Below are 24,493 nucleotides of genomic sequence, written 5' to 3'. Positions count from 1 at the left end.
AAAGAAGACCAAAAGACAACCCTCAGAATGGGAGAAAATATTTGCAAATGAAGCAACTGACAAAGGATTAATCTCCAAAATTTATAAGCAGCTCATGCAGCTTAATAACAAAAAAACAAACAACCCAATCCAAAAATGGGCAGAAGACCTAAATAGACATTTCTCCAAAGAAGATATACAGACTGCCAACAAACACATGAAAGAATGCTCAACATCATTAATCATTAGAGAAATGCAAATCAAAACTACAATGAGATATCATCTCACACCAGTCAGAATGGCCATCATCAAAAACTCTAGAAACAATAAATGCTGGAGAGGGTGTGGAGAAAAGGGAACCCTCTTACACTGTTGGTGGGAATGTAAATTGATACAGCCACTGTGGAGAACAGTATGGAGGTTCCTTAAAAAGCTACAAATAGAACTACCATATGACCCAGCAATCCCACTACTGGGCATATACCCTGAGAAAACCATAATTCAAAAAGAGTCATGTACCAAAATGTTCATTGCAGCTCTATTTACAATAGCCCAGAGATGGAAACAACCTAAGTGTCCATCATCGGATGAATGGATAAAGAAGATGTGGCACATATATACAATGGAATATTACTCAGCCATAAAAAGAGACGAAATTGAGCTATTTGTAATGAGGTGGATAGACCTAGAGTCTGTCATACAGAGTGAAGTAAGTCAGAAAGAGAGAGACAAATACCGTATGCTAACACATATATATGGAATTTAAAAAAAAAAAATGTCATGAAAAACCTAGGGGTGAAACAGGAATAAAGACACAGACTTACTAGAGAATGGACTTGAGGCTATGGGGAGGGGGAAGGGTAAACTGTGACAAAGCGATAAAGAGGCATGGACATATATACACTACCAAACGTAAGGTAGTTAGCTAGTGGGAAGCAGCCGCGTAGCACAGGGAGATCAGCTCGGTGCTTTGTGACCGCCTGGAGGGGTGGGATAGGGAGGGTGGGAGGGAGGGAGACGCAAGCGGGAAGAGATATGGGAACATATGTATATATATAACTGATTCATTTTGTTGTAAAGCAGAAACTAACACACCATTGTAAAGCAATTATACTCCAATAAAGATGTTAAAAAAAAAGGGATATTAAAATTCAGGCCAGGGATTGGACAATAAAAAGCCTAAAAAAAAAAAAAAATAAATAAATATATGTATTAAGTCAAAAAAAATATATGTATATATAGTTAAGTACTCTGGTAAGCTCTTTGCCACAATTAAGACATCCCTCTCTTTTTCATATTGTAGTCAAAACACATGAGAATCAATAAACAACCACTTCAGCATTAGGTTTACATCCATACTTCAGTGAGGGCAAGTATCACAGGGAGTACGTGGAAATCTCTTAGGACAGATGGTCAGTAACTTCTTCCAAACATATTTCTGAACAAGGTAATGTTCCCTTCCCCACTAATCTGGTAATTTTCTTCCTTTTTACTATGAAGTATTACTTTCATTTGTTGAGGATGGTAATAATTTTCAAATCAGGAAGAGTGAGGGAACCAGTGTCTATTGAGTAATCCCTGAGTGCTGAGACTTATTCTGTGATTCATTGTAATTCTTTTAAAAAAGAAATTTGATTTCCAGTAGTTAAATAAATATTTTTAGGAATATCACTTAAACATTCCTCATGTATTTTAACTCATACCCTTTATTACTGATGAACAAACAGTGAGACAAAATGCAAGTGTTGATCAACCCTCAATGGAATTGAGAGGAAAGAAGTAGTAGAGGGAATATATTGTTTATCCCCTCCCACACTAAGCAATTGGAACCACTATCCAGACGAAACAGAGCCCTCCGTGGTAGTGGAATATCTATCTGGGGATAGAGTTGTAATCAGTTGTCAGTTTCTCCCCTTGGATTCTGAATTCACCAGCTAAGAGCTAGACGCTCAGGACCAAGGTGTAGTGTGTGTGCAGATAGATAAATAGGTAGTTTAGATATATATAAGATAATCAGATGATAGACAAATAATCATAAGAAACATGCTGCTGTTATGTTTAGAGTAAGATTTTCAAAATCTGTAGTTAAAATTTTAGATAAAAATTACCAAGTCCAAATCTTTTGTCTCAGTGCTCAGTATAAAATATGATTGTAAAAAAAAATAGCCATTGGATGAAGAAGGTAATTCCATTGCCTTATTGTCAACATTATATCATACCTTAAAATCAGATGTGACTGTGGAACAAGTTTATCCACATGTTGTATAATTGTTGATCAATTTAGAAATAAGAAAATAAGAGATTCAAACCTTGTTTCCTTTCTGTAAATAAGAGGATAAAATTAAAGCATTTTAAATTTGAAGGGTTTATCTTTAATTTAGTAATAACCAAATTTTAGTGCCTAAAAGTGTGTACCTATTTGATTTTTTCTTCATACATGTGTCTTATGTGTTTGTAGTTAAAGTGGTTGAGCAACATTTGACATTCGTGATTATTTTCTATTTAGATATCGTAGCTCTCTGTTTCCTCTTTATCATTTCACTTATTAATGCATTGAAAAGATATTACCCAAAAAAACAAAATAATTCAATTTCGATATAGAATGTGAAGCAGGAAATATACTTTACTTCTTCCTTCCTTTTCTGAACAATTTTCTCTTAAACACAAGTATATTTAGCGAGGCTTTAAACAGTGCTGAGCAAGTTTAGTTTTTCATTGCAGTTGCCAAATACTAACCATCTCACGAACTCACAGTTATGCAGCAGTTATGCATCACATTGTGTGTATGTTCGTTATACAAATAGTAAGTTATTTATTCCAATAATTAAATTTCAATAATAAAACTTTCTTACTGGAAAGTATTCAAGTAACACAAAGGAATATCTAGTAAAACTTTAAAATTCCCAACCTGCAGAAGATCTTGATCTCCTTCCAGAGGTAGCCACTATTAATAGCTGGTATATTATCTTTCCAGATGCTTTTTGATATACATAACATTTCATGCTTATAATTTCAAAGAATACCATTACTTAAATTTTACTCAGATTCAAATTATGTGAAATTCAAGTTACCCAACCTGAGAGTGATATTCATATGAGAATTCCAATTTTTGCACCAGGTATCTGGCAACTTTCCTATTGCTAGCAGGAAGAAATACAAGCAAAAATAGAATACTGTAAAGCTTGACAGACGTATCCCGTACTACTATTCATTTTTTAATATAAAAGCATGGATTTTCTTGTATGGCTTGTGGTATTCTTCTCTTTACCTTATCAAATTCTGTTCTATTGCTTTTCAGAATTGAGTCTTCTCTCCTGCCCACATCATTTAAGAGTTACTACCGTTACAATACAGTAGAAAGAGTATGGGATTTGGAGTAATAAAATCTGGTACAGGTTCCAGCTTTGCCACTTACTAGCTGTGAGTCCTTAAGTAAATTATGTGTATTCTCTACCCCTCATTTTCCTCATTGGAATAAGGAATGGCAAACCCAACTACCTCACTAGGATTGTTTTGAAGAGTAGAGACTTGTAATCCAAACTAGACATGATAAGCATTGTGTCATTCAGGATGGACTAAGTTTTGCTGTGGCTTAATATAACAAACATTTATTTCTTGTTGACACGGTCTGTCCATATGAGTCATGAGAGGCTCTGCTCAGGGATGCAGGGTAACAGAGGCTGCATCTCTATACAGTCTTCCTCAGCCACCTTGGCAGGGGGAAGAGACCTGGCAAGAGGAATACTGGCCCTTAAGGCAACCACATGGATATGTACATCTCATTGGTCCGAGCAGGTGGAATGGCCATGCCTAACTTCCAAGGGAGACGTAAAGGGCATTCCACCCAGGATCCAGAAGACAGAGAGCTGGAACTTAGTGAAGAGCACTAATGACCACTAATGTTTGCAAACATTAGAGATAATGTAAAGCATTTCAAGGGAAGGGTGAAAAGTCATTCCTTGTTATTTTCTTTGATCCCAAAGGTATTCAAGAAAGATTTCCAAGGAAGGAAAACAAGTCTGGGGACAAAAATGGGAGCCTTGTGTGGGAGTCAGGCATGGTGGAAAGGAACATAGGGTGAGGAATTCAACAAGAAAAGAAAGTGAGGGAAGGGACAGCATCAAAGTGAAGCAAGCTGGGTCTCGTGTGACTAGAGACTGAGCCCCACGCTTCTAGATCTGCAGAGGGTTGCAAACTGCAGCCTAGGTGAACTCTTCCTCAATCCCCTCCATATATCATTAGATGTAGGATGCCTGCCTCACACAGAAGACCTCAAAGCCACTTCACTCCACCTTTGAGCTCAGTTCCTGGTATTGCCTCTACTATCTGGTCTCACTGTTAGCGTTGTGTTCTTGTTTTGGCCTTTGCACAGCTCCTGGGGGCTCTTTATCATGGAAGATCACTACCCAATCCAGGGGTGGCAACACCATGGCCACCAGGCTTCACAAGCCACTGAAACAGTTACAGCAAGGTTTTCTTTCTATCCCCTCAGAACCTCTGAAGAGCATCCTATTTTCTTGGTGCTTTAAAGTAAAGGAAGAAGTCTCCCTTATTGTGTATAAGGAAGGCATGTCAACATAAGTGGAAATAGTTTAGATTTCATTATTCCAAGTCCAGTTTTTCCTAAAATTCCTCTACTTTGGCTTAATTGTAGAAGGGTTACAAATCTATAAGAGGGTTAGGATCCCGTATCTATATGTTTAGAATTTCTCTGGTCAGAATATTCCTTCAAAAATATCACCACCAGGCATCGGACGGTGTGGGTGTGTATTTTCGTGTGTGTGAGTGCACTGAGGGAAGGGTGCATGAGGGAAGAGGAAATGCGAAGCTTCAAAAAAGGAAATGGGGAATGGTCTTGTTGCATTTAATCAGTGGAAAACCGTGGTCAAAAAAATGTGTTGTTTTTTTTTTTGAAACTTAGTCTCTTTATCTTATGCTCAAAGGAATAAATTTTATAAAATTAAGCTGTATAAAAGTAAAATTATGTGGATCAGAGAACTGAAGCAATTCTGTGCAGATTCCCTTGATCACCCAAACCAGCACGCAGATCCGTGGGAGGAGCAAGGTAGAGGGACGGTTAGGTGTGGTTGCTATGGCAACCATGTGCTGATTGGAATAAGACTGAGGAATCGTGATTCATCCCTGGCTCCACATTTTCCTTTTCTCTTCTTAACTGGCCCCTAAAGATTTGCAGTCCTTGGGGTCTCGGTGCTACCAAGGCAGGTCACAGAGAGACACCGTGCAGCCAGAGGTTGCTGTCCCCTAGCAATGGCAAGGAAGGCACAAGTTATTCATGTGCCTGAGATAAGCGGGGTACAAGTGTAAATAAGGTTTAACCAGAGAGATGAAAGTGAGCAAGAATCATCAGAATGCCAAGCTTCCAGGCCAAGTCCTGGAATGCCACAACTCTGAAATGACAGAACCAAAGTGAGGCCATAGAAGCCAGATCAGCCTGTGAAGTGCAGATATAAAAGACCATGAGTTCGTTTTCTGATGTTAAGAAGAAACACTGGTATTGACAAGAGAGACAAAGGTTTGTCCAGAGGGTTGGAGTGGGATGTACTTTTCCAACACATGTTTCTGAGCTTCAGCTTTCTCATCCATAAGATGAAATGCTGCCTTGAAGGTTGCTGCGGGGACCAGAGGCATAATAAATCCTCCTCAGCTGCTCAAATGAGTTGTCTGTGACCCTTTCTGAGGGGGAAAATATGAGTGGCCATATTAAGAACAATTGCAAAATCTTGGCTGATATTGTTTTTACCTCAATAGGGAAGATAAGAGTTCGGCATCATTGGCAAAGCTGTGAGAAGAGACTCTGAAGGTCATCTCTTTAGATCCCTACTTAGGGATCTAAAGAATGCCCATTTGTGCTTCTCCTGTTGGCTGTTGCCTTCATCAAATAGAGTGGGCTAGGTTCTACCTCTCTTGATGAAACATGATGCATGGACTAGGTGACATTTTTATTTTGTTTTTGTTTGGTTGGTTGTATTCTTGTCATCTAGGGAGGGTGTAGGAAATCACATAAGCCTCTAACCACTCTTAACAGGAGTGTCCATAGTCTGTGTCCCTTGTTCAAAAGGAATTACCTTCAAGGACTTAACTTTCAGGGAAGGTTATTTCCTCTGCAGTATGCTCTAGAATTGTGGCTAGATGATGGAAATGCTGCTTGATGCTTCAGCATTCTGACTCTCCAATCCTGAGGTTCTTGACCTGCGGTCCATGGGTCTATGAATGGAATTCAGAAGATCTGTGAGCCAACTGAAATTGTATGAAAAAAGCTGCCTGTAGTTATATGTGTAGATGGAGTTTTCTGGAGAGGATTCCTTGGTGTTCATCTGGTTCTCAGATTTGGCAGTGACTCGGTTTAAGAATGATCATAATCTGAGTGCTCTGTGTCTGTTCTCTTGTTGGCAGTTGTATTTATCAGTGTTTTGTCCACTGAGGAGTTGGTAAGAGTAGAAAAATAGGGAGGACATTAAAGAAATTTTTTTCGTAAGAAAAATCATAATCTCAGATTCTGACTTAAAACTGATCTCTCCATTACATAGCAATGCAACAGTTCCTATGCAGTACCATTAAAAACATTAAATAATGTACGCAAAATGTGTACATTTTACTGTAAGTAAAATTTACCTGAACACCATAAATACATATTGCACTCAAATTAACAATATGTATATTTAGGGGTGAAGTATACTGATATCAGCAACTTAGTTTGAAAAGCATCAAAATAATAGGATTGATTAATGGATGAATAGAAGCATAGGCAGATGAATAGCTATGTTACAAAGCAAACACATCAAAATGTTAATTGTAGAATCTTTGTAGCGGGTATATGGATGTTCGCTGTACAATTCTTTTGTTTTACTGTATACTTGAAAAGTTTAATAAAATGTTGGAAAAATATATAATCATAATATTTAGAGTGCATACAACTGTATATGATACAGAAGACAGAATAAGGATCGAAAGGAATGAATGGAAGTTGATTTTATAACTTTGATATTTATTGATTCAATTTAGAGGTAATTCTTTAGTACACAGAAGTAAATCTACAAATGTTCAAATTTCAAGTGCAGAGAATTTATGGTCAAGAGGAATTACTGTGATGTATCTGTGTGCTTAGCAAGACAGCCCTCTGAACAGTGACCATGATTGCATATTTTCCCCAGATTTGGTAGGGTTTGCATAGTTTTATTTGGAGCTTGTTCTAACACAAAGCTCTTCTTGCCTTCAATTATTTTCTAGTCTATTTCTTTGCTTGATTGCACACCATGAATCTTAGTAATTTTCCTCTACCTGTCTGCTTCAGATACATCTTATCTGAATCACCCATCTCTAGTAATGTAGACAGGCTTAACACACTACACCCCAGCGAGTGAAAGAAAGAGGTGCAGTGTTCTTCTTTACATTTTACCAGGCATATATCAGTCTCTAAAAATCAACCTGTTAGAATTTTTCTTAATAAGAGAGTACTAAACGAGATGAGATTTAACTTTACCATGTTAATCCAGGCATGAGTAGTTTTACATCCTGCTTGGACCAACGTGCTTAATAATTGATCATGAGAACCATATAAACTCTGGCACTAAAACTTGGGAGGTTACTAATTAAAAAACAAAAGAGTTTTTCCATTTTAGCATCGCAGGCCCGGCTCATTGTAGGTGACAGCTCATTCGAGCCACTGAATCCAAGAGTTGCAAAAGGAGCAAAACCAAGCAGCTTATTGGAGCTGATGAGCTGTTTTGTTTTGTTTTCACACTTGTATACTTCATGCAGTATACATTATAGTTAATTATTATGTTTCAAGCAAAACTGGTGATTTTTCCCCCCCATGACAATGAAGCAACTAAGTCACTAGATCTGTTTTGGGGTTTTCTTCTTTCTTTCTTTCTAATGACCCCCGTGTTCAAAGTCAGATCTTTTGAAAAGGACTTAACAGAGCATCATGAGACGTGATAGGTGCTTAGGGTGCAATTTTAATGCCAACAGACTGGAAAACAAACAGCATAAACCCAGACAAGACATAACTTTGTTCTTTAGCATCTGTGTGAAGAGGAAATCAGATCTTTCTGGGATGTGCTTCCACTCACAGGTGTGGAAGAGAAGATGTCAGTTCCCAACTCACCACATTGTGGGTGGGATTCTGATTTGGGGCAAGGCGACAGGGTATTGCATTGTCTCTCACAGTAAGAGCTCGATTCACTTAACTCCATGCTTTTGTTTCAGTCGTCCACAAACGGACGTTAAAAAAGCGTGAAGCATCCCTTAATCCCATGAGCCTGGTGTGTGCTGGCTCCTGTCACTGCATTCTCCAGCTCTGTTGCCAGTGGAAGTGAGAGATGGACCCCAGGCTTGCAACCACTGTTCTTTGCTCTGCCACCAAACCACTGAGCTGTTGGCACTTTAATCGTTTTATACCAGGAGGAAACCAATTGTGTTGATGTGAATGTCTTATTCATCGGACATTACAGGCTTCACATTTTTAAGGAGCTGAAACTCCAAGTCCCCAGCATGCACCCGCAGTGAATCAAGACAAGAGTGCCGTGATGACGTTTTCGAATTTATTGCAGTTGCTCTTTAAAAGATTTGACAGTATTTTAGAATTCTAAACGCCACAATTTGAAAGCCTGTCTGAGGTTGTGTGCTAATCAAAAACAGTAAATCATGTTTGACTTATAAAGGTCAGCAGAGTAGTAGAACTCAGAGTTAGTGCATATTCTTTTCCTTTTCCTTTTAAATGTGTAGACAAATATAGAGACTCAAGTGAACAGGCAATTTATCAAGGACCTAAGGCATCTTTCTGGTGCATGAAAATGTCCAAATTCTCCCCACGGGCTACGTTTTGAAAATTGCAGTCCTGGGGAAGAAGCTTAGTTTCTGTGTCATCCTGAGTCCAGGACACTCTAGATATTTCTCACGGGCAGAATAAGACCTTTCCACATTAAGTGCTGCAAAATCTGGTGCTTTGTGAGCAGTCACAAGACATTCGAAGAACCTGCTGCATTATCTCATTTGATGTCATCCTGAAAAAAACAACTATTTACCCACAGATTTCACAGAGGCAGCTGTGACTTCATCTGTGTGGAAAGCACACAACTGCCCTTGGTTGGGGATTGCCCTGGCGACTCCCCTGCTTAAAAGCCTCGAAGACCTCCTCACTACATACAGAATAAAGCCCCAAACCCTAAGCAGGGCACGTAAGGCCCTCCACTCCACCAGCCTCCCCTACCTGTCAGCTTCCCCTGCACTTTGTTTCCTGACCTCCAAATATGTGCCTGCCCCACTGGCCACTCACTGCTTCCCAGAGCCCTAGGCTATTCGAGAATGCCCTCCTTCCTCCTTTCTACACATTGCACTTTTATTTATCTTTCAAAGCCCAGTTCTTCCTCACTGCATTGGTACCTCTAGAATAACACTTCCATTCTCCATTTTGACTTAGAGGTTGCTGTTGTCCTGTGGTCCCCTTCCAAACTCTTGAGGCTCCTGAGGACGGCAGTGGTGCGCTGGTAAATATTTAGCAGCCATCTCTCCAGAAAGAGCAGGAAAGCCCTGATTGGTCAATTGTCTGTATCCCATGGTGTAAATATACCTCCTTCCATTGCCAATTTCAAGGGTGGCTGTGTTTAATAACAGCTTGCAAAATTCCTGAAAATTTTAGCATCGGGCTCTCACAAGCCAGTTCAAGCTAGCTTCAGACCACCACTGGGAGGGACCTTGCTTTAACAGTCTTTGGAATAGTCTCCTCTTCCCTGCTAAATGCTGTGCTTTCCTTAAAAAAGAGATGTTCAGTGTTTTCCTGGATTGAAATAGGCAAGCCAGCTGATAGTTTGGCTCTGCCACAGCTCATTGAGTGGGGTGTCATTTGCACAGAGATTCGGGGGATATTTGCACCTCTTGTCATTTGAGAGTGGTGGCCTTAGCCGTCTCCCTCATGCCACGGTGCGCAGGCACGTGTGAATTTAAACAGATGGATTTATTGGAAGTGCAACTGAGAACTGCAGTGAGGAGCAAGTTGATGGTCTTGAATCCAGCAGCCTCATTAGAATAGAATGTGATCCACCATGGCGTCAATAAAACACTTACAGAGGAAAGCCTAAGGCACAGATTTGGGAAGATCAGTGACAAATTCTTTGAGGGAGGAGAGAATGCTATAGGCTCAGATCTCAACATCGTTTCAACAAATCTTTTGTCATTTTATTTATTTTAAATATTTATCTATTTATTTATTTTTGGCTGCATTGGGTCTTCGTTGCTGCGCATGGGCTTTCTCTAGTTGGGGCAAGCGGGGGCTACTCTTCGTTGTGGTGCACGGGCTTCTCATTGCGGTGGCTTCTCTTGTGGAGCACGGGCTCTAGGCGCATGGGCTTCAGTAGTTGTGGCACACGGGCTCAGTAGTTGTGGCTCGCGGGCTCTAGAGCGCAGGCTCAGTAGCTGTTGCACATGGGCTTAGTTGCTCCACGGCATATGGGATCTTCCCAGCGCAGGGCTCGAACCCGTGTCCCGTGCACTGGAAGGCAGATTCTTAACCACTGCGCCACCAGGGAAGCCTTCTTTTGCCGTTCCTGATGTGAGCCTTTGTCTTACTTTTGTGACTCACAATTTGAGACTGGAACGTCAGCATATTTTAGTTCATGTAGTAAAGTGCCAAGCTGGCTAGCTCTGTTTTTATAATCAACTTGGAAAGAACAGCATATCGACCCTGTTGTTCCTGTAAGGGTGACCAACTCCTTTTGGTTTACCCAGGTTTTAAAATTGAAAGTCCCACACCCTGGAAACCCCCTCAGTCAAACTGGGACAGTTGGCCAACCCAGTTGCTGTAAAGGTGTGGTTCCTGTAGTGAATGCTATGGGTACTTACACTTGGAATATACCTCGCACAGCTGCTATGCCAGCAGACATTGAACAAGTGACTGAAAGGATCATAACTTCTTTAAAAGCCCGGTTTATAAAATCTGTTCTCCTCTTAAGGTTATGGTCCTGTCTTTCAGGCACATTATTTATTTATTTTATTTTGTTTTTTTGGCCACACCTCTCAGCATGCGGGATCTTAGTTCCCCAACCAGGGATCGAACCCACGCCCTCTGCAGTGGAAGAGCGGATTCTTAACCACTGGACCTCCAGGGAAGTCCCCCAGGCACATTCTTTAAATGAGAGGCTAGGGCTTCCCTGGTGGCCCCTGGTGGCGCAGTGGTTGAGAGTCCGCCTGCCGATGCAGGGGACACGGGTTCGTGCCCCGGTCCGGGAAGATCCCACCTGCCGCGGAGCCATGGCTGCTGAGCCTGCGCGTCTGGAGCCTGTGCTCCACAACGGAGAGGCCACAGTGGTGAGAGGCCCGTGTACCGCAAGAAAAAAAAAAAAAAATGAGAGGGTAAATGAAATGTACTTGGGATAGGAGAAAATGCTACATGTGCACAAAAGGTTGCTATTTATTTCTCATAATGATACGTGTTCCATAACTATCCCATATTTTCGTACTTATCTTGGGTATAAGAGAAATATAGCAACTTGCTATGATGGGATAACCAGTATCAAAATACTTTAAAATAGCCTATTAGGATTTTGTGGGGAGTACATTTCAGATAACTTTACACGCAGATAGAGTCTTAACTTCCATGAATCAGCCCTCAGTGATTTGTTGTTCATTGGCGCTGTTCATATTGTGAAGCTGCTACACGGGAAAGAGTTGGTGGGGAGCTTAGCTGGGTGTCCAATGTCTTGAATCCCTCAGCATGACCTTGTTGGACCTTCCTCGCTGTCAGCAGACATTTCCTGGTAGAAACGATGTGCTATGGTAGTGTCCACAATGTGTCACTTTGTGACAGTGTTAAATTGTGCCCCATAAGAATCAGTGTTTCTGCTATAATATGACATATGTGTTCCTACATGTGTTTGGCAAACTACCACAGTAAAAATTGTAGTTTATGGGAAGAAATAGAGTAAGGGGCAGACCACTCAAATTGTATTCAACATAGTATTTTAGTATGTTTGAGCTGCTCTAACAGAATACCGTAGATGGGGTGACTTATAAACAATAGAAATTTATTTCTCACAGTTCTTGAGGCTTGGAAGTCCAAGACCAAGGCACCAGGAGATCTACTGCCTAGTGAGGACCCTCTTCCTCTTCTTGCTGTGTCCTCAACATGAAAGAAGGAGCAAGAGACCTCTCTGGGGTCTCTTATATAAGGGCACTAATCCCATTCACATGGGCTCCACCCTTATGAACTAATCTTCTCCCAAAGGTTCCACCTCAGAATACCATCACATTAGGTTTAGTTTTCAACATATGAATTTGAGGGGGGACATAAACATTCAGTCTGTAGCACATGGCACCCACAAGAGCAGTAAAAACACTACTAAAAATACTAGCACAGTTTACAGGTGAAATAAGTTTGGTGGAAGGGTTGAGGCTACCGAATTTTGGCTGAAACAGCAAAATGTGCAGAGCTCTAGGAGAACCTTACAATAAACAATTCCAAGACAGAGCATCATGTGGCCGAACTAAGCCAAGATGAAATATGTGAGGTAAGTGGGCAGCATGTACAGTACTGCAGACCCCTTCAGCTTGCACATGACTGTGCTTATGTCTCATGCACATGGCTGCTGTGACTTAGTGGCTCAAAACTAACATTAGCATGAATTCTCTCATGTGAACCAACACGACTTCTGGTTTATGCTGACGCTGTTCTCTGTTTACCAATCATATGTGATCTAGTTTTCACTACAGAAAGTCATCTTAGCTTTGCAAATTTCTGCTGAATCTTAGCTTTGCAAATTTCTGTCTCATGGTTCATGAGACAGATTAAAGTTGTAGATGATCATATGTATTGAATTCAAAACCCTTAGCATGAAATTTTCTTGCGCTTCAACACTTTGGACAGTAATAGTAGACAACTTTTAATTTGAAAGAAAAAAATCCACCCAAAATGAAGTCACATCTGCTCTCAGATCTTTTAATTAAAGTCAGACATGAACCCTCGTGTTTCTCTGACTGCTAAATACTTAGAAGTGGTTTTATGAGATTTGTGTGTGTTTTAAGTTGTAAAAAATGCACACACTGCTGAGTTACATGACTTTGGTTTATTTAAATATAGTTTAGTAGGACTGTAATATATAAGGAAGGTGAAAGGGCAGAATTCTATTTAATTAACTTATACCCACTTGGGAACCAGTCAATTATAAAGGTATGCTGAGCAAATAAAGCTTCACATAAGAAATCCTTGAAAAAAATAAGCCACTTTGGTGAAGGCTTTCCTATTCTTAACTTTGTCATTAAAATTATTTCTATGAGCTATTTCAAACCTTAGATTATATGTGTGTATATGATATGTGTGATTTTTATATATTATGTATGATTATATATAAGTGATTATATGTGTGATTGAATATATATATACATATGATTTTTTAAAAGATTAAAAAATATGTCTTGGTGGCTCTTAGAAGACCTAGATCAGTACTTTCCCTGCACACTTTTGCCTTTATTGAGATAGGACATACTCCCAGGCTTGCCATCCTTTAAACTACATGTGGATTAAAATACGACCAGTGTTTTATATTTACATAAATCTGATTTAATAAACAGTCATACCATTAAAATAGAGGATTCTTTTCAATCACAGCTAATTATACATCATATAATGCCTGGTCTTTAACGAGGATTTCAATAAATGTTTGTTGATAACGATGATTATTAAAATGATATGTTAAGTTGGTCTCCTTGTATAAGAAATGCTTTGTTTTGAAATGTTAGACTTAAAGCTTTGCCTAAAAATTTTTAATTATGATCACCACTTTGGCAAGAAGCTTAAAATGTGCAGAGTTGCTGCAATTAGTGCATTGTGCACCCATATGGATGTTACCAAACAGCTTTCAATTTAAAGGATTTGGGCTATTTGAGTGATGGACCTTCTGTTAAGCTTAAAACAAAGCCCGACTATTTCTGCATTCATTTTAATTAATATTCTCTTGCTGGTCTCAAAGTATTCTCTTCTGGGGGGGGAGAAGCATGATTATCATAAATCAGAAATAAGTAACAGAAGTAGGTTTAACTAATTTTCTACTTCGTTCTGTTTCATCCCATTTCTCCCCACCCCCCGAGGAGCTTCAATGCAATGTCAGAACAACTGGAAAACACTGATTTCAGATGTTCTCAAAGAAAACCTATATTTCTAGCCAAATCATAACATAATTAAACTCACAGAAAAATGAAGAAATAAAGCCGTCCCCAGATTTTTGAAAATCATTATGAAGTTTAAAACGTATCATTTTCAGTCCAACATTCATGTCAAATCTACAGTATAAAATTTGATTATATATACAAATGAGTACATGTGTCATATATGTATATATTTGTATATATACATGATATTTTTACTTCAGAGAGGTTTGTAGTTGCCTAGGTGCTTGGGGTTTAGCAGTCTTTTATATGTGGACTTAATTTTCTACAGTAGCAAATTCTGCCTGAAGATTGATTAGTATTTTAAGCAAACTCAAACTCACACAGTCTGGTAGTTCTTTTTTCCTGGATACTTTTAAGTGAAGTCTTATTAATATGATACTTGGGGAAAAGAAGCTTTCTGGACTTTTTCTTTCACCAACTCAGAATAAATTCTGTAAACGGTTATGTGTGTTAGTTAAGGCCCTGATTTTTTAACTATTTTCAAACATCTCCCCTGCAACCACTCTTTATACACCTTCAGAAAGACAGTCACTCCAGTGGCCACTGGAATCCTGACTACCTGAACGCCCAATTTAGGACAACTGTGAATGCTGATTTCAAAAGTAGACAGCTAAAATGAGCCCCCAGAATCTTCACCGAATTCTTAAGAATAAGATAAACATGAAGATTACAAAGCAGAATTGTAATTTACCAGAACACGTGGGTAAAATAATTCATCCAATATGGGAGTGGAAAGGCATAAAATCATTAAGTCCACTCTAAAACACACCATAGCAGCAGGTCCTATTTTTTTTTCCTTTTCCAGCATTAAGGAAATTCATTCCCCCTAGCCACTAGATTTGGCACAGAGATACTCTAGTTTTTCCATATTGTCTGGATTTTTCATTTTTATTTCCTTTTTTTCTTAAAGCATGTGATTAATTATACACCTGTCTTTAAATTCCTCCTTATATACCGGTCTTTTGGGGTCCACATTTGAAAAGAAGGAAATGTGGAGTTAATTTTATTCTAGGTTAGAAACAGATAAAAGCTAAAGGTGGTCAAATAATATACATTGTTTTTCTTGAAGAGAGGTTAACTATTTTATAATTCTATACTGTCTTTGCTACTGGGCGGTAGCTTTATTTACATCAAATTGCTTCCCTTTCTGTTAGGTTTACACAGAAGTCCCTCAAACAGAAATGAGCGGATTACCCAACACTACCCTATGTGTAGCTTCACATACATCCTGGTGAATATCCTGTTCACAATCTAGGCCATGAAAGAAAACCTACAGTTGTTTTAATTTGGAAGCAAAATAATCACTTCTCTCCAGTGAGGCTTAGAGAGAGAAAAAAAAGGGGGGGGGCCAGAGTCTTCCTGTAGAAAAAAGAATACTTTGTGGAGGGGCAGTGCTGCAGCAGGGTTAAAAAAGTAAAAAGTAAACACAAAACCTGAGAGTGGGTATGTAGGCCAGCAAAAGAGAGACCATCTGATTACATGGAAGCACCCTGAGCTGGGGTACTGGGCTGTGTTGTCCCACTGGCGTGTAAACTGCGTGTGTTTGTGTATGTGTAAGGGTGTGTGTGTGTATGTGTACACATAGAGATTTAACAGGGAGCACAGAGGGAATTAGAAAGAGCCTGGCCCATTTTTAATTTGGGTCTGTTTGCTTGCATTTAGCACTTAAGGGCTTCTACATTCAGTTTGCTCAAAAGAGTGATGAAGCACTCCTTGCTTATGCCTCAAATCAGAAATGCATGAAGTGCAGCTGCAGAGATAATACATTTTCCCCAAAGGCTTTGGCTGAGCAAATTAGGTGTCAATGGGGTGCCTGCGCAGGCAGTACTCTCTCTAATTAGTCTCTTGAGCCTAGTTGGTGGCGGGTATGAGATGATCTAATCAATTGGTCTGTGTCTGATGGTTCGTGTAAAAATCCTACCAGGCAGACTCTCTCCCACAGGTCACCCACCTGCACAGCGGGGCTGCTCATTTTCATTTTTCATCTCCTCCATCACATGATGCTGACAGTTGGTTTTAAGAAAATTGAATCCAAAAAATATCTAGTTCATAGGGCACATGGGTCAGAACAAAGTTGCATTATGGGTACTAGCAATCCAATTAATTAATATTTATAGCTGAGAAGCTCTATGTAGATATTTCTGAATAAGGATTTTATCAATAAAAATCCAATTTCTTCTTTAAAACATTCATTTCTAGAGAAAGAACATTGTAAAAACAGAAAGCAAGATATAAATGGCATGAGTTGACGTGCACACAGTTTATAATTTATATTCAGTTTCATTTGTATTGTGTGTGGTGCATTTTAATAATCAATTAAATGTAAGGAAGGATTTTGCTATTATACTTGTGCTTCCCTATGAATGTTGTGTGCCCTCTCCTTCCACCTATATCCCCACCTGTCAAATGCATGCTTACATTTAGATTTTAAAGAATTTTTCTAGCAGTAAACTCACCTACCTCATATGCAGTCCTTGAAAACTGAAACAGATGCTGATGCCACCCAAGGAGGAAGAAAGGACATCCCATGCTGCCGGTGAACAATATTAGGCAGGGTAGTGGGCACAGTTTGGGCTCAGTTGCTCACAGAGATGGGAAAGGGTCTAGCTCTCACTCGCATCTCCCTTCTTTTCGTATTATTGGCTCCTTTCATTAAATGTCTGAACCTAAACCTAAGTAATAGACATCTCATAATCACTCTGTTCACCTTTTATTATCGATTACTGTTATTTTGTATTATCCTTTATTATCCAACTCTGCTTATGCCCTGGGTAGGTACATGATTCTCCTAGAGATTACACCCAAAGAATCAGCGCAAAGGCAAGGACAAACACCAGGAATGACTAAAAGAAAGTCTTAAATCAACCCAATAGGAGAGTAACATGCCATGGATGATGGTGCGCACATATGGTTACGTAAAATCAGATATATTGAAAATCAAATCAGTTTTTTCAAATAGAATGTCATGGAGTTAAAACAAAAATGTTTGACCTACAGGAAGGTGTTAATCTTACCCACCTTTCTCAGCCTGTAGTGTATCTGTGGATGGCCACCTCTGTTCCCAGCACTGTGCTCTTTCAGCAAGAGCATAGGCACAGCATTTGCCCTTGGTCACCATGCCAGGAGGGAATAACATCTGAGAACATGCTCCACTCCCAAGTTCTCAGATTCTACCTTTCCCCTTCCTGTTCATTCCACAACTGTCTACTGACTACCTGAGCTAGGTCTGGGCTATGCTCTAGAGACACAATGGCGAACAAAACCAAGATTAATCAAGAATATAATCACCTGCCACCCTACATGCTCCCTCACAGCAAACGCCCTCAGACCACAGGGACTACATGAAGTCTGTAGTTCAGAAAGGTCAGGCTTGGGTGCCAGGTCTGCATCCTACTGATTAAAGTGGTGGAGTGGAGGAGAGCCAGGCAATGACTAGTTCATGCGGGCGTGGCTGTAGGAACTCTGTGTCTAGGCAAGCAGATGTCAGGACAAACCCTGACTCCTGTTTGGCCAGGGTGGGCAGGCTTCCTGGAAAAGCTGGCATCTCTTAGAAGAAAACAATAGGGGAAAATCTTCATAACTTTGTGACACAAAACCCACAAGAAACAAAAGAAAAATATGGATAAATTGGACGTCATCAAAATTAAAATTGTGCATCAAAGGACACTATCAATACAGTGAAAAGGCAGCCCACAGAATGGGAGTAAATATTTGCAAATCAAGGGATTAATATCCAAAATATATTTTTAAAAGAAACTCCTACAACTCAACAACAGACAATCCAATTTAAAACTGGGCAAAGGACTTGGATAGATATTTCTTCAAGTAAAATATACAAATGGCCAACAAGCTCAAACATCACTAATTATTAGGGGAATGTGAATCAAAATCACAGTGCCATACCAGTTCATACCCACTAGGCTATCTATGATCAAGAAAAAACAAAAACAAAAAACCAGAAAATAACAAACGTTTGCAAAGGTGTAGAGAAATTAGAACATTTGTATATTGCTGGGGGGATTATAAAATGGTGCAGCCACTGTGGAAAATGGATTGCTAGTTCCTCAGAAAATTAAACAATCACCATATGACCCAGCAATTCCACTACCAAGTGTTACCCAAAAGAATTAAAAACAGGTACTCAGACAAATATTTGTACATTAATGTTCATAGCAGCACTATTCACAATAGCCAAAAGGTGAAAATAACCCAAATATACATCAACTCATGAATGGATATTTCATACACAGAGACAAGAAAGCAGATTCACTGTTGCCAAGGAGCCTGGAGCAAGAGAAGAATGAGAATGAAGGATATAAGATATGTAAATAAAGGATATAAGGTCTCCTTTGGGGATGATAGAAATGTTTTGGAATTAGACAGAAGTGATGGTTGCACAACACTGTGAATGCACTAAATGCCAGTTAATTATATGCTTTAAAATGGTTAATTTTGTGTTATATGAATTTAGCCTCAATTTTTTAAAAAAGGGTGGAAGGTTAGCCTTCCAAAAATCATCATAGTAAGTGGGGGAAATGAGTTAGAGGGTGGAGAGGATGCTGTTTTAATGGTTCTTAACTGTAAGATTGGAACTTGTTGCTCCCTTGGTCAAGGTAGTGCCATTCAGGGGTGATGTGCTTGGTACCCTAGCCTTCAAGGGCAGCAGTAGGGCAACTGCACTGCAAAGTCTTGACAAAAGACCACTGTTCCCTGTCTGCCAGAGAAGATGCCTGTGTGGCAGTGTGGAAGGGGACAAGCAGGCCTGACCAGGCCTCAGTGACCTCAAGCTTCTAAACTGAGATAATGAGTTGGTTCTGGGATTCAGTGGAGCTGATGGATCGAATCTCTGGGCTGTGCGACTTGACCCTGACAGTGTTTCTTTTCACCCTTCCTGGCAAGACATTATTTTCCCATCCTAGAAACTCAATGAAAATGCTTAAGGGCCAAAAAAGAAACGGAGAGAGAAGCAGAGTGAACATTCCTTCTTTCTTCTTGAACCGTTCACATGGAAGTAGTTACCGAATTTAAGCAGGCATCATCGGAAATGCACAGTTGTATGCAGGATGTTGGGAAGAGGTTGGCAATTCAGGTCACGCGGGCCAATTTTCATTCTGCTGAAACTAGGTCTGATAATCGGCACTGTGGAATGATATACAGCTGGATTTTTTTAAAAACATGTATGTGATCCGTTTTTCTATTTCATGTTCATAAAAATGAACACGATACATCCTTTTAATGGTCTGTATGATGCTACAGGCATTTAATTAAGACCAGTATTAGTGCTAATGATTTGGGGAAGGAAATTTGCTGAATTTCTTTTTCTCTAAATAATCCAAGAGGAGGTTAGACCATTTAAATTCATGGAGTTAAATTATTTTAACAGTAGAAAATGCAATCAGAGCATTTGTTTATCGTATTATAAGGACTGTTTTGGTTAAGGAGACTGCTCTGCTTCCAACATGTGTGCTCGAGGCCACTGTGGAAAGAATGGATAGGCTCACTTTGGCCTGACCAATTCTGATGTCTCATGTAATTTAGGAAAAATGAATGATGTAAGGTTTTTCTGGTTGTTTTGTTTTTAACATATAACAATTTTCTCTTTTCCTCCTTCCAGGATTAAGTTGTCATCATTCTGGGAAGGAAAAAAACCATTAATGAAGTGGCCAATAATACGAAGGGAATCACGGATCAGTCTCCTTTCACTCCCTGTGGTGGATTTCACTTACAAGAAAATTGAAGCTGGCAAGACCTGTTTTCTCTGCAATTTATTTAAAACCTTGCACGCATTTGGATACCTTGTGATTTCCAAGGACTATGTGAAGATTACGTTTTGCTTACTGATACATGGCATGTATTCTTCTCAGTCTTTTGTGTTTGCTTTTTTTGATTTCCCTCTGCACCACGGCGTCTCTGTAAAGGTTTTTATGCTTTCACCAGCCATGTCTTAAATACATTAAGACAACACACTCAGTGTTCACACTTCTTCAGTAATGTCTGTACTTGAAAGCCACATAGTGGCATAAAACAATGTGTGTTTTCTTTGAGAGCAATGCACATTTTGCAACCACCAGGAAGGAAAACTATAGCTAAAAAAACACCCATGTTCTCTGACTGACTTGACACCTTGGTCCCTGGCCATGGGACCCCACTTGTCTCTTTAAGGACATTGGCAAATGTGTGTTTTTGTTCTGTTTTTTTTCTTGGAAATAACTGCACACTTATATAGGATATCAGAATCTGCTTAGCATTTTCAAGCCACATAGCATGACTGTTCTCCGAGCAGGTTGGAAGTGAAGAAACAAATATGAAGCATTAAGAACAAAGACAGGGATAAATCACTTCCTTTTGAACCTCTAGAAATTGAGGGAGCTTTTTAAATGCTTTCTGGGTCTTGTCAACATCTTATTTTTTTCCATCCACTTTGTTACGCTTTGTGAGTATTTTCTAAATGGTGAAAAGAGTGAGGAACAGAATGTTTGTTTAAAGCACGGGTGCAAAAGAATTGTATCTGCTAGATGAGCCCTGAATGCTGTCTTTACTACTCAACATTTAAAAAGCAAATTACAAAGCTATCCGGAGTTTGAAATTTGCTCATTTACACCAAAACACCTTTGAACTACATTTTTCTAAACATTCCAGGCTAATTGGAAGGCATCATTGGGTACCCTAACTTTAAGCAGTCTCCAGGAATAACTGTTCGGACGCAGGTTTTAGAAACAAGGCAGGAGTCTTGCTTTAAAGATGGAAAAGGGAAAAAGGAAAGGCCCGGCTTCCCTTGTTTAGGAGAGAGAGACCTTGGAGGATGAAGGCGAGTATGTGACGTGGAGGGGAAGGTGGATTAGGCATGCGCGTGCTTTGATCCAGAGGGAGAGCTGCCTGGCGCAGGTCTGTTCCCGGTGGGGCAGGCCTCACTGCAGACCCCAAATAACACTGGGGCAGCTAGGAAACTTCATCTCGAGCATGAAACCTAGCTCCTGAGGACACCAGTTCTTACGGAAATACCTTCGTGTATATTGTTTTACATTTCCTAGTACAGAGGAGGAGAGGCTGAGAACTTGAAACGTGTCGCACTTTCTAGGATCAAGAGTAGGAATTATGAGCCAGTTTGACAAAAACTTTCCCTGAGAGTCAGGTGAAGGAAAGGCTTTTCTATAGTCACCCAGTATACCTAGGAAATTGGACCCAGAATTTCTAAACATTAAAACAGTACTTCCCCTGGAGTGGCGTGTGAGTATAGATGTCAGGTCACAATCCATCTTGTCCCAAGTAGTATTCATTGTAAGCTTCTAAGTGCTAAGCGAGGAATTATTTACTGATTGATTTTAAAGAGTGGAAAAGTTATCCAAGGCCAGAATGCTTACTGTTCACTACCTAGAAATACTTCCCATTCTCCTTTCATACATTCCAACTCTTTGGCAGTCTTTAGAGGTATTTTGATTTAACATGTATTTACATTAGGATTTCTTAAAGTAAATGTGGAGAGAAAACTTTACGTGCAATCAAAAAACAGCCTTTCCTGTGATTTATTTTGAATTATTCATTTGGGGGAGAGGCATAACTTTTGTACTTAATGAAGTTTAAACCAAGGGCTGATGATGATTCAGTCTTGCTATGTAATAAGCTTTCTAACTTGAAATTTTGAAAATATTTAATGTTTAAAGACTTCAATTAGAAATGTTAGAGTTATTCAGAGATATATGCCCCCGTCATTGGCAGCTTCTCTTGGGAAATGAAACGTAATACTTCTTAGTGGGGGGGTAAATCTGTTTTATTACAGAGACATATGTCTCAGAAGGGTCTCATTTAGGAGGTTTTAGGTTCCCCATGCTTGCCATTGGTGCAGAACATCAAAGTTTACTTTGTCTCTCTCTTTCCTCTCCCATTTGCGAACACCTTCTTTTTTTTTCCCTCCTCTCGCTGAGGACAGCCATGAAAATCACTACAGACTGTGTTCATGAACAGATTTACTATTCTATTGAGAAAGCACTGGAATGTTTTGTGAGATTATTTTTATATGAAGGAGTAGCTTGAATTCAAACAGCTGGAATAGTTAGAACACGTTAGCATGGTAGCTGCATCCGTGTGACGTCACTGCACACATAGTATTTTGAAAGGCAACTTGGGACTTCATGTCCATTTTCTTAAAGGAAGAGTTCGGTTGACTTAAAAATAAATACAAGATACATAGGACATGAAAAAAAAATGTTTGCAGTGCTCAGATAAAAAAAACGGGGGCATAAGGCGGGAGTGGCTGTCCGTCCCCTGACACAAGGATGAGAAGCTATTTCTACCTCCCAAGGGTGACGAGAAGAGTTTCCAGAGGAGCCTCCAGGCTTGTGGAGAAAGCAAGGTCTCTTGGTATCCTTTCCTCAGTGTGTACATGATAGCCAGTGTAATCAATACCCTAGGTAATGCGTCTATACAAGATAATCATCTGTGAATATTACTGGTTTTGTAATCTTTGTTATATAAGAGGATGTTTAGGCTGTACATACTGGGGTAGATTATTGCCTGCCCCTATACATAGGAATATGCTGCATAATTGCATATAACTCTTATCTCCCTTACCAGCTTGTAGGCAGAGGAAACCATATAAGTTACTGCCTTGCAATTTTCTCATACACCAAAAACCAAACCAAACAAAATTCAAATAAAATAAGCAATCTCCTATTCTCATTCCCTTCCTACAGCAGCATATTTTAGAGGCACATACAAAATCTACATTCTCTCTAGTTGGGAGTGGATTTAAAAAATTTTTCTTTTATCTTTTTTTTGTATGATACACTGAGATGTGTACTTTCTAACAGGGGGTTGGTACCTAAGAAATGAGCTAGCATTATTCAGAAAATTATTATACTTCAAAATGACACATAGTAAGGAGAATGGAATAATACATGTTGCATATTTGTTACCAATTGTAATTTGTCTGTATTATGAAAGACGTAATGGTTTGTCAGCTGTCACTGTCGTTTTCTTGTAACATGATATGGAATAAAGTATAGCAGAATCTCTGTACATTTTCTTGTTACATCTTCTTGGTGGGTACCAAATAACACCATACACTCCATCAAAGAAACACTGTCTTAAAAACTCTTAGACACAACCATTCTTAAAGAATGCAAACAAGAGGGGCTTACCTGGTGGCGCAGTGGTTGAGAGTCCGCCTGCCAATGCAGGGGACACGGGTTCGTGCCCTGGTCCGGGAAGACCCCACATGCCGCGGAGCGGCTGGGCCCGTGAGCCGTGGCCGCTGAGCCTGCGCGTCCGGAGCCTGTTGCTCTGCAAAGGGAGAGGCCACAACAGTGAGAAGCGCGTATACCGCAAAAAAAAAAAAAAAAAAAAAAAGAATGCAAACAAGAGACCAAACACACAATGCTCTTGGATGTGGGAAGGAGTGAGTTAGCTGGCATGTTCCAGAAATTTGTTAAACCCTCCCTCTGCTTGATTTGCTATGCCGAATGCAGGTAAAGGACTAGAGGTTGTGCAAAACAAATCTTGTGAGCTCCAAGATCTTCACAATTCCCCCAGGTCCTTACTGACATTCACCACATGTTCTGTGCATTGGAGCCAATCTGGTTTTGTTTAATGACAATCTTACTAGTATCTTTTATTGCCTCTTCCTCTCTTTTTTTTTTTTTTTTTGCACATATACTAAGATGAGGTGAGTAGGTTACCCTCCATTGAACACAAATCAAAGCCTGAGCACGCTGACATTCTGCCAGAAGCGTTAGTGTTCTCGGAGCTGAGCACATTTCCCTGAACACGGCCTAGTGGGCGCCTGCACCTGACCCAGCACTGCTGGGAGCCGCGCTGGGATGGACAGTGCCACTTGGGGAGGCCAGTTTCATTTCTATCATCACCTCTTCTTGTCGGATCTGTCAGCTTCATAACCCCAAATAAAGCCCCATCAATGGATAATAAAGTTCATACCAGATACAGTCATCAACTTCTAGATATGCTATTTGGTGATTTTAAAATGTTTCTCCTTGAAGGTAAAAATCAAAATTCATATCTCATGTTAAGAAGACCTACGACCCCCTGCACAGACCCTCACCCCAGCAGCACCCACCTCAGGTTTCCCTTCCCTTGCTCCTTTCCTATAACCTCTGTGATTTCCTAGTTTGGAAGCCCTCACAAGCTGACACTCACAGAACCGAATGTAAGTGTTCTCAGTTGATGTATATTGCATTCCACAAAAGCTCGTGAGAGCCACCGCATCTCCAGCCTCCACCAGCCCCTGCTGTCTCCCCTAAAGCAGCAAGTCACCTATGCCAAAGGCACGTGCACTTCCACACAGCCCTGCCACCACCAGTGGATTCTGAGATAGGAGATG

The 24,493-nt window shown here is 39.9% G+C and overlaps 1 protein-coding gene across 6 annotated transcripts in view; it reads left to right on the top strand.

Annotated features, from left to right (window-relative positions):
• Positions 1–23,191, top strand: part of CDK14 (cyclin dependent kinase 14) — a 591,667-nt gene extending 568,476 nt beyond the window's left edge. For 4 of the 6 annotated variants that reach the window (XM_079931296.1, XM_079931294.1, XM_079931290.1 and 1 more), the window contains one exon: positions 19,775–23,191. The gene's annotated coding sequence lies outside the window, so the exon portion shown is untranslated. Of the gene's footprint in view, positions 1–12,033; positions 13,289–19,774 lie in introns of those variants that run through there. The other 2 variants (XM_079931295.1, XM_079931293.1) reach the window with 2 other exon arrangements.
• Positions 23,192–24,493: the final 1,302 nt, after the last annotated feature.

This window comes from Stenella coeruleoalba (assembly GCF_951394435.1).
Source record: "Stenella coeruleoalba genome assembly, chromosome: 9".
In the NCBI taxonomy this organism is placed as follows: Eukaryota; Metazoa; Chordata; class Mammalia; order Artiodactyla; family Delphinidae; genus Stenella; species Stenella coeruleoalba.
This window is presented reverse-complemented; position numbering and strand designations above follow the sequence as displayed.